The sequence below is a fragment of the Dromiciops gliroides genome, chromosome 1 (assembly GCF_019393635.1).
Source record: "Dromiciops gliroides isolate mDroGli1 chromosome 1, mDroGli1.pri, whole genome shotgun sequence".
Classification (NCBI taxonomy): domain Eukaryota; kingdom Metazoa; phylum Chordata; class Mammalia; order Microbiotheria; family Microbiotheriidae; genus Dromiciops; species Dromiciops gliroides.
Genome location: NC_057861.1, coordinates 649,831,031 through 649,847,280, shown reverse-complemented (window position 1 = coordinate 649,847,280; position 16,250 = coordinate 649,831,031). Strand labels below are relative to the sequence as shown.

Sequence of the window (16,250 nt, the reverse complement as noted above, 5' to 3'; positions counted from 1 at the left end):
CATGTCCATGTCTATTACCTTTTAAGGTTCACTTTTCTTATAACACATCCCCATTTTATTAATAAGAATACAGAAATAGAGTGATAAGAAGCAATATTCCTAGGGTCACATACACTGTGGATTCAAACCCAGGCCTACTGTATCCAAATACCAATTTTTTAAACAACTTTTATCATGATATCTTCCACTTTCTAACCTTTTTGGAACTTTATTCAATGGGCTTGCTATGTTTCTTATAAGTGTTGACAATTCTACCCCAGAAGCAACCATATTAAGCATGAAATTCAAATATTCATATGATGGTCTTGAAATTTAACCCCCTCATTTTGTGGTTTAGGAAACTATGGCTCAGAAAAATTAATTGACTTGTCCAGTATCACACAACTAGTAAGTGTTGGAGGACAAGATCTTCCTGATTCCAAACCCTTATCTCTATTCACTATACCACCTACCTCCCTCATACCCATAAATATTTCCCTGACTTCTCTTGCATTGTTCTGTTGTTAAAAAACAAAACAAAAACAAAAAACTGCCATTCATATTAGACTTCTCAAACTCCTTTCATCTTCTTTCAAACTCAGAAAAATGGCATATCCCTGAAGCTACTACTGCATCCCTGACAATCTCTCCAGTACTGGATGGACCAACATTTATGGTTCCTGAAACACAGAACCAGTAACAATTGTAAGTCTGTGTTGTCATGCTCTTGGCTGCCACTTCTAATCCCTTTCTTTACCACTTTCACTCACTGAGCTGCCTTCTGTTGATTTTCATACTATGCAGATATATGTCTTTATTTAGATCCTGGGCATTGTTTTATAACTAGCCCTAGAACATTTTCCCTCCCTCTTTGTTTTATTTGGTCTTTTGTGGCTCATGTTAAAGAAGATACCTGAATTGTGGATTTCTAGGTATTTGGTACTCAGGAATCATGAGCTTTATGTTATGTGAGGCAGAAAGCAGGCAAACATATCATATACACATGATATGGAAATATAAACAGAAGAAGGTTTGTTCCCTCATGCAAAAAACTCATCCAGGCCTGAGAATGAGGAAAATGTGTTAGAGAGAACAAGCTTAAAGTTGGGGTTCAGGTGGCAAGATTATATATACCTTAAGAAAGAGATTGGTTGAAATGGGTAATTGGTGCCAGATGTAGGAGGGAGCATTTCTAATCAGTCCCAGATGTAGAAGAAAGTTCTGGGATCTCTTATAGATAAGAGAATTGTGTGAAGCTTGGGTAGGGAAAGTTTATCTTCTCTCTCTTTCTCTCTCTCTCTCTCTCTCTCGGTCTCTCTCTCTCTCTCTCTCTCTCTCTCTCTCTCTCTGTCTCTCTGTCTCTGTCTCTCTCTCTGTCTCTCTGTCTTTCTGTGTGTGTGTGTCTCCCTCTAAATTAATGTCTTGCTATGCAATACCTTGTAATTGATGCAGTAGATTTTTTTGGTCCCAAGTGTACCACTTTGCATTTATTCATTTTAAAATTTCATCTTATTACATTTTACCCTAAGTTCTAGCTTGCTTAGATATTTTTGGACAGTCATGAGGAATTAGACTTTTTTTTTGCTTAATCTAAGAGGGCAGAACTAGGAACACAAGTTTAGGTTACACAGGGATACCTTTTGATTTCATGCAAGGTAAAATTCCCTAGTAATTGGAGCTATCAAAAAGTGGAATGGGCAACCTCAGTAGGTTTTGGTTTCTCTTCACTTTCTAGAGCCTGACTATGTTATGCAACATGTTTGATATTCATACCAGTTTTGTATCATTTTCCAAATAGGTCTATACAAAGTGAGATGGTTGTCTCAGTAGGCCGCAGGTTACCCACCACTAGATATCTTCAAATGAAGGCTAGATGCCTACTTACAGAAGAAGCTGCAATGAGGGTTCCTATGTAGAAGTAGATGACCTTTGAGGTCTTTTTCAACACTAAGATTCTGTGATTTTTGTGTCCAGCCCCCAGACCTTATAATTCCTTGCAGTCTTTCCACTATCTCATGATGCCTGTCATGAGAATTAATCAACTGTGAGTCATATCTTTTCTAGTGATAAAATAGCAGATCCTGGCCAAAGGCATGTGGCTCCTTATTCCAGTGACTAGTGGTGAATTTTCAGCTCCATTTTCATATAAGCACATTTTAAAGATTTAGGAATGTTAACTCTATATTCCACTCAATCAACTGAGGAATTCCTGACTTTGGCAATGAAAATGGTGTGAAACCTGGCAGCTTTAATATACAGTAGATTGGGGTAGATCATTTTTGTTTGACTTAGCCCACTTGGGTACACACCCACTGTGTCTGGCTCCAAAAACTACAACCCCACCCAGCCCCTAGCCTATTTTGTACACAGTTAAATTCAACCCAAATCACCTGATGTGGCATAGTTTTCACTCATACTCATAAATTGGCCTAATACTGCTTTAAAACTTGTTCTGTAGTTCCAGGCTTTCCTGGAAGTTTGTGACCTTGGGGGAAACTAGACTCAGTTTTGAATTTGAAGCAAATCCTAACTCCTTGTATGTGTCATATTTGCCTAGAAATGCTGTCTTCTAGTTACTTGTAGAAATGTTTCACAATCTAGCAGAATTTAGCTGTTAAGAATGGCCCAGGTGTACTGAGTATGTCCTAATGGGGACTACAATATACTAAGACCTATAGTCTACAAGCTAGTGATTTCCAAAGCATCATGATAAAATTTCAAAATTATATAGATAGCAGAGATTACCTAATTACCTCTAGATATTAATACTAATTATTTATTTTTTCTTGAAAACAAAACTTTCAAAATTTCCAACACATAAAAATATAGCACTAAAATTGTTATTGAACAGAATTTGATTAATTTGGCAGCCTCTAAAATGACAATTCAGGGAAAGCAAGTCCCAGTGAGCTATAGTATTTCCCTAATTTTTTTTAAAAGGTACTTTGGCTTTTTAGATTTTGGAATGGAAGATGAGGTATTACTGCTCCTCAAGAATTTATGAAATGAGGGGCAGCCAGGTGGCTCAGAGGATAAAGGACGGGCCCTGGATTCAGGAGGACTTGAGTTCAAATCTGGACTCAGACACTTGATAATTACTAGCTGTATGACCCTGGGCAAGTCACTTAACCCTCATTGCCCAGAAAAAAAAGAAAGTATGCTAATTGAAATCTTTGATCCTAAATTTATTAGGAAAATAGTCATGGCAGGCATAAAAAAGTGATAGATGCCACATGTAGTTAAATTAAATATCTCATTATCATACTTGACAGGTTGTATCTTGCCACAAACTTTCAAAAGTGGAAAGTAATGAATTAGAAAGTCAATATTTGTTGGTTCTATTGATGGTTCCAGTACTAACCAGCTATGTAATATTGGACAGATCTCACAATCTCAGTCATTGGAGGTGATGGGTGATGGATGACAGGTACCTGCTGACACTTGTCTCTCCTTCAAGATTCCATGAAGCTTCAGCTAGTCTGTGTAGTCTACCACATAGGTGGCAATTGCTTGGCAGTTGGTGGGGTTGACTGGCCTCTTCTTCACAAGGGTTGTTTCTCTGGATAATGGTTGTGAGGTCTGAGCTAGAGACAGAGCCAGTGGTCAGGGCTTGCTACTCTTCCCAGGGCCCTTAGGTTTACCCACCCATTGGTGGCAATTGGTCAACAGCTGGTGATTATGATAGAGGGTAGTATGGTGGGTTCCTTCCCCAGAGGGGTTTGTTCCCTTTAATTATGGCTTCAAAAGTAGGGCTGGTAATGGGACTGGCAATCTGTTGGTGCACTATTATTCCCAGTTTAGGGTCCTGGGTTATTTCTATTAGTAGTCGTCAAGGTGGTGCTGGTGGTTTGACTCCTCTTGTTTCTTATCTCTCCCTCATAGTGCCTTGGGGCTTCAGCATAGAAACTAGGTAAATTATAGGGGGCTAGTCTTCTTTCTTCCTTAACTAAACTTTCAGAATGCCATCAATGGTGAGCCTCAGATCAGAACTATCATGATTGCTAGAACCTGAATATATGTGTCCACATATGAAATACCTATAGGATTTCATTGATTGATTGATAATGATGATAAAGAGAGGTTTTATATATATATATATATATATATGTATATGTGTATATATATATATATATATATATATATATATATATATATATATATATATATGATTCAACCTTTATAGAAATGCTTAATATGGTTGTCCAGCTATGGCAATAAACACAGGAAGGCACACCACTATTAAGAAAGATAATGTAATGAGTTTTATGTTAACTTTATCTTGGATGGAAATAATCAGCTTCTGGAAGGAATTTAAAAAAGGGCTTTCCATCACTTTCTATCTTTATCTACCTCTCTCTACTCAAGTTGCGAGTAGCTTAAAATAACTGGATTTTATATCTTGCCTCTAGGCTTCCATCATGCCTGATGCTAGGAGATAACTCTTCAATTTAACAAAAATATATTGAGCAGCCACTCTGTGCATGCATTGTGCTAAGCTCTATGGATATTTTGTACAAAAGTGATCTTTCAGGAAGAAATCTTCATCTTCGAGTAAGACAAATACACAAAAATATATGTCAAAGTAGAATAACAGCAGTGCCACAAAAGAGACAAAAAAGCTTCAAGGAGCCAGATTATATTTGGAAGGTGTGGAAGGGAGAATACCATTTGGATGGGGAGCAATCAGGAAACAACCTTGATAGATAATCAGAATTTCAAAACACAGATGCATAGTTATGTCATTCCTCATGGAAGGAACTGCATAATCAAAGGAATGGACAATGGAAAGTGTAGGATCTATTCAGGGAACAATGAGTTGCCCAATGTGTCTAGACCATAGAATTGTGTAAGGAACTAGTATGAGATAGATAGGGTCAAAGATTAGGTCCAAAATGGGACTCAAAGGAAGGCCTTGAATACTAGACTGTGGAGTCTGAACATTATCTAGTAGGTCCATGGGGAGCTGTTGAAGGTATCTGAGTAAGGGATGACATGATTGAATGTAAGTAACCCAGTTTCTAGCCAAACCAGAGTCTTTTCCTAATCATGGGAAGAATCCTGCTTGAGCTGTGTAATGAATGGGTGTGAGAATTTTAGAGAGAATCATTCTTCATTCTTTGAGAGAGACACACATGGTTCCACACTCTCTTCAGAAAGGACTCTAGAAAGAAGAAGAAGAAAGGCTTTCTCCAAAAAGGAATGAAGAATGTTTCATCCCTCCCCTCCAGACCTCTTCCCACCAATTCAGACCCTCAGGAACGCATGGAGCAATGTTGAATCAGAATTCGCTCCACCATTAGCAGTGTTTCATGCAAAATGTAGCAGGCTTGGCTGGAAATCCAAACTATCTGTGGTTGAGCTTGATGGAATAGATGCTCTGCATTCCTTTCCAAGTATGACAATCTTTAATTCTAGGTATAAGAAAAACAGCTAGAAATTGTCTTATAGTCAATTATACTTCTGTAACATTTTAAAATTAAAAACATAATTATTTTGATAATCAATTATATGACAACTAAAAAGTAATTATTTAAATAATTAATGTTAGAAGACATATTGTGGGTAGTTGAGTTCATCTTCTATTCCATTCTCAGGCATAGAAAATGGGACTGGGGCCCTCCTTGCTTTCATAACTTACATAAAGTTTCTCCCAGATGTGAAAGGGAGAATCAAGCTCAATAAATCATTTCATGGTGTAGATGTTAGACAATCCAGGTGCTAGCATTTTTAAACCTGAGGCATTCCCCACATTTTGCATGTCTGCATTATGACAGAAATCCAGAAGCACACTAAGTGTTTACTATAAGAGAAACCATGAAACTTGCATAGTCTATTTCCTAGACTGGGAAGGAGAAAAAAATCTGAAAGTATATAAAAAAGACAAAATAATATAACCCAGAAATGCCACTCATTATTCCAAAGCAAACTAGATTCATAACTGCATGGAACATAGAGACCTTGAACATCATCTTAAATTATAGATGAGGAAAATTAAGTCTAGGGAAGTCGGTTAGTCAGTAAATCAACACGAATTTATTAAGCACTTACTAAACGTCAAGAACTTTGCTAAGTGATGAGAATGTAAAGAAATGGAAAAATACAATCTCTGCTCTCAAGAAGAACACATCTTGATGGACAGGTAGGGAGGAGGGGATATTGAAGTAACTATGAGTTACAAAATGCATGCAGTGTAGGTACAAAGTAATCTTAGAGGGAAGAGACTAGCAGAAAAGAGGACAGAGAAGTTCTGAAGAAGGGGAGATTGGAGTTAAATCTTAAAAGAATCCAGGATAATAGTAGTAAGAGGTAAGGAGGGGATGCATTCCACATATATGGGATAGCCAGTGCAAATGAATGGAATCTAGGTAGGGGGTGTATTATGTGCCATATCTGGCAATAGAACTCGTTTTATTGATTCCTCAAACAATATTCATAAAACCATATACATACTGACTCCCTTTTCTTTGTAAAAGAAAATTCATCCTTTTGTATGTTAAGAGCAATAACTAGGCATTTTCCACTTGGGTAAAAACAGCTGGGAGAGGTAATATGGAGCAGGATGACAGTGAATGACAATCTGATTGTAGGTATAGCAGTGCTAGAAGAGGGAATGGTCTCCTGCTTGCCTCTTTAAAGTTGGGAGTGTGTTAGACTATAGGAAAAGAATGTCATAGTGATGGGACCCTGAGGATGGGGGCTATCTCCTTGGACCTAGCTTTTCCCTCATTTCCTATGGGTATCATGGGCCAAACTAACCTTACTAGGGTTTTACTGTAACTGTGGTGAGGTCTGGGCTAATAGAGAACCATCAGTACAAAGAAAGATGATAGACATCACAGGGAGAAATAAGGGATATTCAGATAGTCACATCTTGGGGAAAAGTCCTGTTTCCCTTGCATTAGTCATGGCTTTATATAAGATACATCAGCTATAGAAAAAGAATTTTAAAATCACATGACAATATAAACCTGGTATAACACAACAGTAGCATTGCCCACGATGCTAAACATTTATCATCAATGACATACGGTTCTATTTGACAAACACTTTACTAGACACTCACTAAGGGTAAGAACAGGTATAGTGATAGAAACAATGTCACTTTTGCTTTTGGGGAAGATATAAATATATGAGAGACCCCCAACTGATTCATGGTCAAAGGATATAAATAGGCAGATCTCAAAGGAAGATAGCTAAGCTATCTATAGCCATATGAAAGTCTCCAAATTACTAATTAAAGAAACACAAATTAAAGCAACTCTGAGGTTCTGCCCCATAACCATCAGATTGTCAAAGCTGACAAAAAAAGAAAAATGACAAATATTGGAGGGGCTATTTGAAAACAGGAACCTTACTGCACTGTTGATGGTGCTATTAATTAGTACAACCATTTTGGAAAGCAATTCGGAACTATTCCTCAGAAGTTACTAAACTAAAAGTTATATACTATTTTAAGCCTATATTCCAAAGAGTTCAAAGAAAGAAGAAAAGAACTGATTTGTACAGAAATATTTATTGTGGCTCTTTTTTGTAGTGGCAAAGGTGGAAACAATGGCTCTACCCATCAAATGGGGACTGTCTAAACAAATGATACATGAATATAAAAATATTACATATTACATTATGTATTTGAACCCAAATCTTCTGACTCCAAATCTAGCACTCTTTCCAATAAACAACTCTGCGTATTAATTAAGGGATGGATTAGAACATATATTACCATGGTAAAGAAGAAAGTAAGAATGGACTTATGAGAATGGTAAGACCTCTTTCATTGGGCAGGGGTGGGGTTAAAAAAAGCTTCATGAAGGTAGTGGCATCTGAGTTGTATCTTGAAGGAAGAGAGATGTTTTAGAAGGAGATGGAATAGGATTCCACCCCAGGCACAGGAGATGGTATAGGTTAAGGCAGGGAGATAGAAGACAAAAAAAAAGTATGGGGCAGAGTGCTGGGGTTTTATAAAACAGAAATGGATAGTATTCTGAGATGGCTTAGATAGGTAGGTTAACAACAGATTGTGGATGGCCTCAAATATCAGCCACAAGCTTACTTTTTTTTTTTTTTGCGGGGCAATGGGGGCTAAGTGACTTGCCCAGGGTCACACAGCTAGTAAGTGTTAAGTGTCTGAGTCCGGATTTGAACTCAGGAACTCCTGAATCCAGGGGTGGTGCTTTATCCACTGCACCACCTAGCTGCCCCCTTACATTTTATTTAATAGGCAATGGGGTTTTGAGTTACAGAATCAGATTGCATCCAATCCTATAGCAGCCATTGACATAATGGGTGAAATTGGACAAGTCATTCAAGTTTCCTATCTATTATGAAGGCAATTAGGAATCTTCAGTGTCTGTGATTGCTGTTAATAGAAGTATAGCTCCTAGTTAAGTAAAGAACGGACTATTTCCAGCAGGTTGGCTGCTGGGTGATAAATAATTTGGCCCTGGTAACTTATAAAGATCAATTACAAACTGCAATGATGGAAGAAGGATTTGCAACAAATGGATCACATATCCATTAAAGTATCCAAACAGCCATAATAGATCACCAAAAGTTTGTTTTTATGCTTAAATTATTAATAAGATGGATTAAAAAAAATTTGGGACCCTGAGGATGGTGGCTTTCTCCTGTGACCTACCTATTGGGTATCATGAGTCAAACTAACCTTACCAGGGTTTTACAATAACTGTGATGAGGATTGTGCTATGACAATATAAAGGCAATACATGTTGGGAATTGGCTGAACAAATTAACATTATATGAATGTGTTAGAATAATATTATGCTGTAAGAAACAATAAAGGAGATGGTTGCAGAAAAACCTGGGATGACCTCTGTGAACTGATACAAAGGGAAAGGGAAAGGGAAATGAGAAGAACCAGTAGAAAAAATTTTGCAGTAACAATGATATTATAAAGATACTTAGTTTGAAAGACTTAGGAATTTTGATCAATACAATTAGCAACCACAATTTCAAAGGATTCATAATGAAACATACTATCCCCCTCCAGATAAAGAACTGTTAAACTCATAATGCAAATTGAAGAATACTTAATTTTTTCTCCTTCCTTCCTTCCTTCCTTCCTTCCTTCCTTCCTTCCTTCCTTCCTTCCTTCCTTCCTCCCTCCCTCCCTTTCTCCCTTCCTTCCTTCTTTCCTTCCTTCCATCCTTCCTTCTTCCCTTCCTTCCTTCCTTCCTTCCTTCCTTCCTTCCTTCCTTCCTTCCTTCCTTCCTTCCTTCCTCCCTCCCTCCCTCCCTCCCTCCCTCTCTCTCTCCCTTCCTTCCTTCCTTCCCCTGGGTAATGTGGTCATTTGTTTTGTTTGACCATATTTATTTGTAATAGGCTTTGTTTTTCTTAGCATTTCAGTGGGTAGGGGAAGAAAAATTTGGTAGAGAGGGAGAGAGAATTTGGAATTGAAAATAAAATAAAATTGAATTAAGAGAGAAAGAAAATATAAAGGAATTTTGAAAACCAAAATGCATATAAGATCTTAATCAAATTCTCCTATGGATACAAACAGTAATTTGAGAAGCAGTAAATAATATATAATTTTGTAGAATGTGAACTCCTTGTAGTCAGGGTCTGTTTCATTTTTGTCACTCCATCTTTAGCACCAAGCACAGTGCCTGGTCCATAATAGCCATTTAATGAATTCCTGTTGATAGATTACTGTGAAACCCAATTAGGCAAAGAATGTTGACTGAATTGTGCCTAGAGTGAGACAACTAACTTCGGTGGAGGGAGTGGGAATAACACATGCCATCATTCACAAATCACTGCAGCAACAATTTTTAGAGCTGTTTCAAGACTGGAAAGCAAGCGCTGTGCCTGGTATGTCTGAATTGAGATATGAATAACCCCAAGAAATTAATCTTCACCCTTTTAAGAGACAAGCCTGACCAAATCTGGAAAGACATGGCAGGGTGTTGTACTGCAAAATATAACAAGCTCAGAGCAGATGATCCAAGTGGTCATTTATGGCCCTGGTGTCTCAGGATTTATGACTCTTCCAATACTGCGAACATTTTGTTTTACTTAAAAATGAGTTAACTCTATAGTTATGGGCAGCATAGAGGAAAACTAAATATAGTAATGGTCTTCAAGTCATAAAATAGATGGGAGCTATTAGTAGCTAGCCTCACTTACCCAAGTTTAATACATATTATATATTTAAGAGGAACAGAATTGCCGAGAATTGCAGATAATTAATACACTAGAGAAGGAATGGGCAGTATCATTAAACAGTGGCATGAAGAGCACACAGACATATAAAGCTAAAAGTGATCTTAGAATACACCTGGAATAACCACATTTAATGATGATACCCAAAGAGGTTGGGTAACCTGAGATTATCTCCCATTATTCCTGTACATCTCTTGTTTGTACATAGCTGTTTGTACCTTGTCTCTTTCATTAGACTGTGAGTTTCTTGAGGGCAGAGACTATTTTTGCCTTCCTTTGTATCCCTACTTCAGGGTTTGGTACAGAGAAGATGCTTAATAATTCCTCATTGATGGGGTCAGCTAGGTGGTACAGTGGATAAAGCACCAGCCCTGGATTCAGGAGGACTTGAGTTCAAAGCCGGCTTCAGACACTTGACACTTACTAGTTGTGTGACCCTGGGCAAGTCACTTAACCCTCATTGGCCCACCAAAAAAAATCCTCATTGACTTGACTATATTCACATCAACTCATTTTAAGAGCAATCATTATGGATACAAAATTAGGTCTGGAGTCAAGAAGACTATAGTTCAAATCTGGCCTCAGACATTTATTTGCTATGTGACCCTAGGCAAATCACTTAACCTCTGTTTACCTCAGTTTCCTCAATTGTAAAATGGGGATAATAACACCTACTTTTCAGGGTTGCTATGAGGATCAAATAATATAATAATTTTAAAGTTCTTAGCACAGTAAATGCAATGTAAATATTAGATATAAAGGACTAAATGTAGTTTAATAGTTTGGTAAATAGAAAGAATATGAGTCAGGAATTTCAAATATTAATTGCTTGCTGACTGAGTAATATTGGATGAGTCATCTCTCTGAAACTTATATTTTTTATTTGTAAAATGGGAATAATAATATTTATAACATCTACCTCCCACATTTGTTGGGAAGAATGTCTTTTATAAATTGCAAAAGTGTGAACAACTCATATTTCACAAGAGACCAAAAGCCAACCCCATGTTCCTGGTCTCCTCAGAAATTAAATAAACAATAAACAAAAGGAGAAAAGTATTAGGTAGTTCCCTTTTATGGATCTAGAAAAAAAAGTGTCTTAAATTCCCATGGAATTTCTAAATTCAATTTTTTACATACTTATGAATAAAATTTGGTAGATATTCTCAAAAACATACAAACATCACATAGAGATAAGCAAAATACAAAAATTATTAAAATAAACAAAACATACGAACACACTAGAAAAAGAAGTAAAAATAAATCACTGGTTTGTGTTTTAATTTGATACAAAAACCCTAGAGCTTTTAAGATATGGTGGAATACAGAGAAAGATTTTTTAATTATTGAAAATGTGTGATCTTCAACTTTCCCTATGACAGGCCTGAATTTCCCCATTTGTAAAATAAGAGGCTCTGGAATAAATGACCTCAGAAATCCTATCTATATCAAATTACTGTGCAAAGGTTGTTAATGTGGTCTACTTAATTTCCAAGGTTTTCCTTTTCAAAATTTTAGTCTCCATAAGTAGACTTGTGACTGTGTAATCACTTATACATTTTCATTGTTGGGGTTGGACATTAATCTTTGAAAAAGATAATTCTTCTTAAACTATCCCAGGAAGTATCCCAGGGCAGGTGTGACATCAACTATATTTGCAAATATTGTAATGGAAATCTTCAGAAAGGGTATCACTCCAGCTGTTTTGTGGGAAATTATTCCCACAAGGTTGAGGACTATAAATCAGCCCTGTAGATCTTAGCCTGGTTACTTTCACTCATCTGCACTGTCCATTTCAATCTCAGTATAATGTTCTTTTACATCAAAAGTGACAGTTTAGCAGGCAGTGGGTGAAAGTTGAAGGTAAATAATTAATAGAACAGGTGATTGGCCTTCTCCTCTTTCTTCCTAAGGGTTTTTTTGGTCACTATATACTGATCTTATATATTGTGTAAGTGTAAAACTATGATTTTCCCCTTCATTTGTAAGCATACTTCCAAAGGGGTGTATGTATGGGGGGGGGGCGACAGTTAGGAAAACCTTGGTATGTAGTTTCTGGCAACTTTGTTATGAAGTGTATAAGGATATACTTGTTCTGTAGAATTTGGTAATTCAAAGTACCTTTCTTCTGGGGAATGGAAATAAATTGACATTGCTTGTATAATGGGTATCATCCACGTTATAATGCCTCAGATCTCTTACTTGGGCATGTATACACCTACCATTATCTGGATTCCCTTCTTCACTCTTACTTGTTCTTTTCTTTTTTCTTTTCTTTTTTTTTTTTTTTTTACGGGGTAGTGAGAGTTAAGCGACTTGCCCAGGGTCACACAGCTAGTAAGTGTCAAGTGTCTGAGGTCACATTTGAACTCAGGTTCTCCTGAACCAGGGCCTGTGCTTTATCCACTGTGCCACCTAGCTGCCCCTGCTCTTACTTGTTCTTGTACCAGAATGGTTAGATTCCTTGAGAAGTACCATTACATGCGGTTAGGCTCAAAGTCTCTCAGAATGGTAGGGCTAAACACTGTAGGGGTGAAATACAGTACCCCTACTTGCTAACTTAGTTTTTCATTTTCTATTGAGGTATTTCTATTTGCACTCTCAGCCGCTGACAAAAATAACATAAAATAAGCATTTATTTATTCATAAAGACATATAGATACACACAAATACCTCAAAACAAATATAAGAATAAGAAAGATGCCACAATCCACACATTAATCTAGTTTACACTTTCCCACCAATGCACTCAGTATCTGTGAGAGTGGGCATACACTTACAGAAACTTCCCAAGAAAACACATGAATGAGGAAAACTCTCATGCCCAGGGAAGCTCAAGACTCTTGAACTATAGTTGAAGAGATGCCTCCAATGCCACGCTGATTTGATCCATGCTTAAGATTGACTAACGTCTCACTTCATGTGGCATTTCAGCCAAACTTCCTTTGATTTGCTGCTCCTAATTTCTCTGTCCTCAAATGGACATACTCATCAACAGAAATTGTCATACTTATCACTTCTAGCTTCGGACTTAGTGAATGGAGTTCTGAAATCTGTACTTTCATCTCTCTGTGTCTCTGACTTTTTTGGGTGAAAACTCTGAGGTATCTCTGTGATTAATTCCACCTTAGCTTGTAATTGTTGATCACATCATCATCTTCTGTCTATAATTAGATAAACTGCATTTGTCTCCAAATCATACAACAGAGTGTCCAAATTTCCCTCATTTACTATAGCTTTTAGTATTGAGAACTCAGCAGCAACAATTATGTCGGACTCAGTCCTTAATAACAATCTCAATCACTTGGAGAATCTGTTTCTTTTTGACCTCTGAGCAAAATATACTTCACTCAGAAATTAACTTTAAAGGGAAAGTATGTTAATCTGATAAAGAATATATACATGCCACATATGTATACATACCTGTATTAATAATTAAGGCTTTTCTCCCCCTATAGAACCTGAGTTTATATATATATATATATATATATATATATATATATATATATATATATATATATATTTAAATCTCAAAGGAAAAGAGCCATAAGCCAAAAGGCATATTACCCAAGAGTATGACCCATACTCTTGCCATTGGCAGGACAATTCAAAAGCAGAACTCCCTAGAGAGATCCATGTCCACATTAGTTGGCTGCCTATGAAGTTTTAATTCCTTCTCGATTTGTTTTGTTCATGCATGAAACTAACTGAAGTCTTCCCACTTTCCCAATTATAACATCATGAATAAGTATCATCTAAGCCCAAATGGCATGTCTGAGCCTGAAATCATAGATAAGATGCTCCACATTTCCCTTGTTAGTTAATCTTGAGTAAACTAGGAAATATCATTGTTCTCATTCCTCTCAATTAATTATTGACCTCAGAGACCCCAAAGCATAGATTTGGAAATGTAGATAGTAGATAATATGTTGGTCTTCACTAATAACCATCTTGGAACCCTGCCTCCCCTTCACCCCAAGGAGGGAGCATCTCTACCACACATGAGAGATGGAACACTTCTTGTACAATGGGGAGCAGGTAGGCCATCTTTCAAAATGCCACATGCAGTCATCATCCCAGTCTGGTCACATATTTGGAAGAATACAGCCACTTTTATCTTCATTCCTCCTGAGGCCTCAGTAGTCTGCATAAAAAAATAAATTTATTTTGGACATGTAAGTTTTATATGTGATTTCCTCCTTCCTCCTCCTAATTAATGAGGATTCTTAATTACCACATAATTACTCATTTAGAGAGGGCTTTGCAACCAGAGGTAGGAATTGAAATGGGTAAGAGAAATAAGATCAAATCTTCTCATTTAAACCTTTTCAAACTTACATAGAGCCCTCTTTAAATTGTGGTGACCAGTGGCTATATTACATGAGAATGGGATGCTATTATGAATTTGTGATATGGATTATTTAATGTTTTAGAAATTTAGTAAATACTTATCTCATTTTTCTATATAATAAGAATAGCTCACATTTATTCAGCACTTTAAGCACAAAGTAAACACAAAGTTTTACTTCTTTAGAGGATTGTCCTTGTGAGATACCCAAAGCAAGTAACTTTCCTCATTTTAGAATTAAGAATGTTGAATGCCACAATAAATCCCAAACCAATCCAAATTAATTTTATTTTCAACCCTAGATTAAAAAATAATTCATAGAGCTGAAACAGACCTTAGAGATCTTCTAGTCTAATTCAAGCTTTTCATTTTATGGATGAAGAAACTGAGGTAAGAAAAGGGAAGTGTTACCCACATGACAGGGCAAGGATTAGAATCAGCTATGCTTCAATATAATCTAAAGTTCTATCCACCACACCAAACTGCCTCTTCTATTCTGTTAGTCTGATCACAGAGAGGGAGAGCATAATAGACAGAAGTAAATATGTTGAACATGATATTTTTCAGGCTCTTCCCATTCCAATACCACTTTGTTCACTTTTTTCCCCCTCGAATTGCTCATCATCCTAGCAGTTACCCAGAAAACACACAGGGACAAGCAGTGTGAAGTGTTGTGTCAGCACATGCTACACTAGAAGTGAAATTAGAACACTTAGAAGTTTGTTAAGTGGTTCATTAGATTACACAGTGGACCTACCAAGTGTCTTTAGAGGTATATGTTCCAAATGAATGGCTGAAGCCAAATGAATTTAAACAAAGTTCCACTAAGTAGAAATGAAGAGTTGTATAATCTGAGATACTCAGTTTCAACATTCTGCCAACACAAACAGTTTCTCACTCTAATGTATTCCCTGTTGCTTTGTGCCTTATAGCTTTAATGACACAAGTAATTAATTTTCTTATAATTGAGAAACAACATTATGATCTTTATATGATTCTTATTTTAAAATGTCAGTGTAAGATCCTAATAATAGCCCACATTTGTATATCTTAAAGTAGTTTAAATTTGTATACCACTCCCTCTGTGATACTCTCCAAATTTGTACTCTTACTTGTGAGTTGGGACTCCAGATGGAAGATTCTTCCTTTGAGGTTCAAGCGGTACCTGTCTTACAAGCTCTCTCTGTTGGGCTTCCCTTCAACAGTCAGTTGGTAGACACCATTATCTTAAAGTAAAGGCATTTATTGAGAGGGCAGATTAAAAAATAGTATCTTTAAAACATCCACATCTTATACCTGGAGGCAAACTCTCTCATAAATGTATACAATGTTTCTAGGAAGCGTGGGCTCAAACTGAGAGTACAATGGAAATGGGGCACTTATATAGGGAATATACGTGGCCTTCACAATTTGCTTCTTCACTACACAGAACCTCAATGTCCTTTATCTACTTATTGAGTTTAACTCCTCCACCTGTGTTTGATCTTATTCTTCTATCTTGACCTCTTGATTATTTCCACTCTATCTTATGCATTATAAATTCCCTTCCCTATTGTCCTCTTGCCTCTATCTAAATGTGTAAAATCTTCCTTTGATGCTATTACTTCTTTTCTAGCTATAGTCCCCTCTTGCCCCTTCCTTTCATTGCCTATCTTCGAGAAAGAGTAATATATATTTATTATATGCATTTTTTTCAACACCCAGTCATTCCTAATTCCTTCATTTGGTTTTTGTCCCCAACATG

At 36.8% G+C, this 16,250-nt stretch overlaps 1 protein-coding gene across 1 annotated transcript in view; it reads left to right on the top strand.

Annotated features, from left to right (window-relative positions):
* The window catches only part of LOC122753232 (copper chaperone for superoxide dismutase-like), a 119,001-nt gene that overhangs the window by 11,247 nt on the left and 91,504 nt on the right, over positions 1-16,250 (top strand). The window lies entirely within an intron of this gene.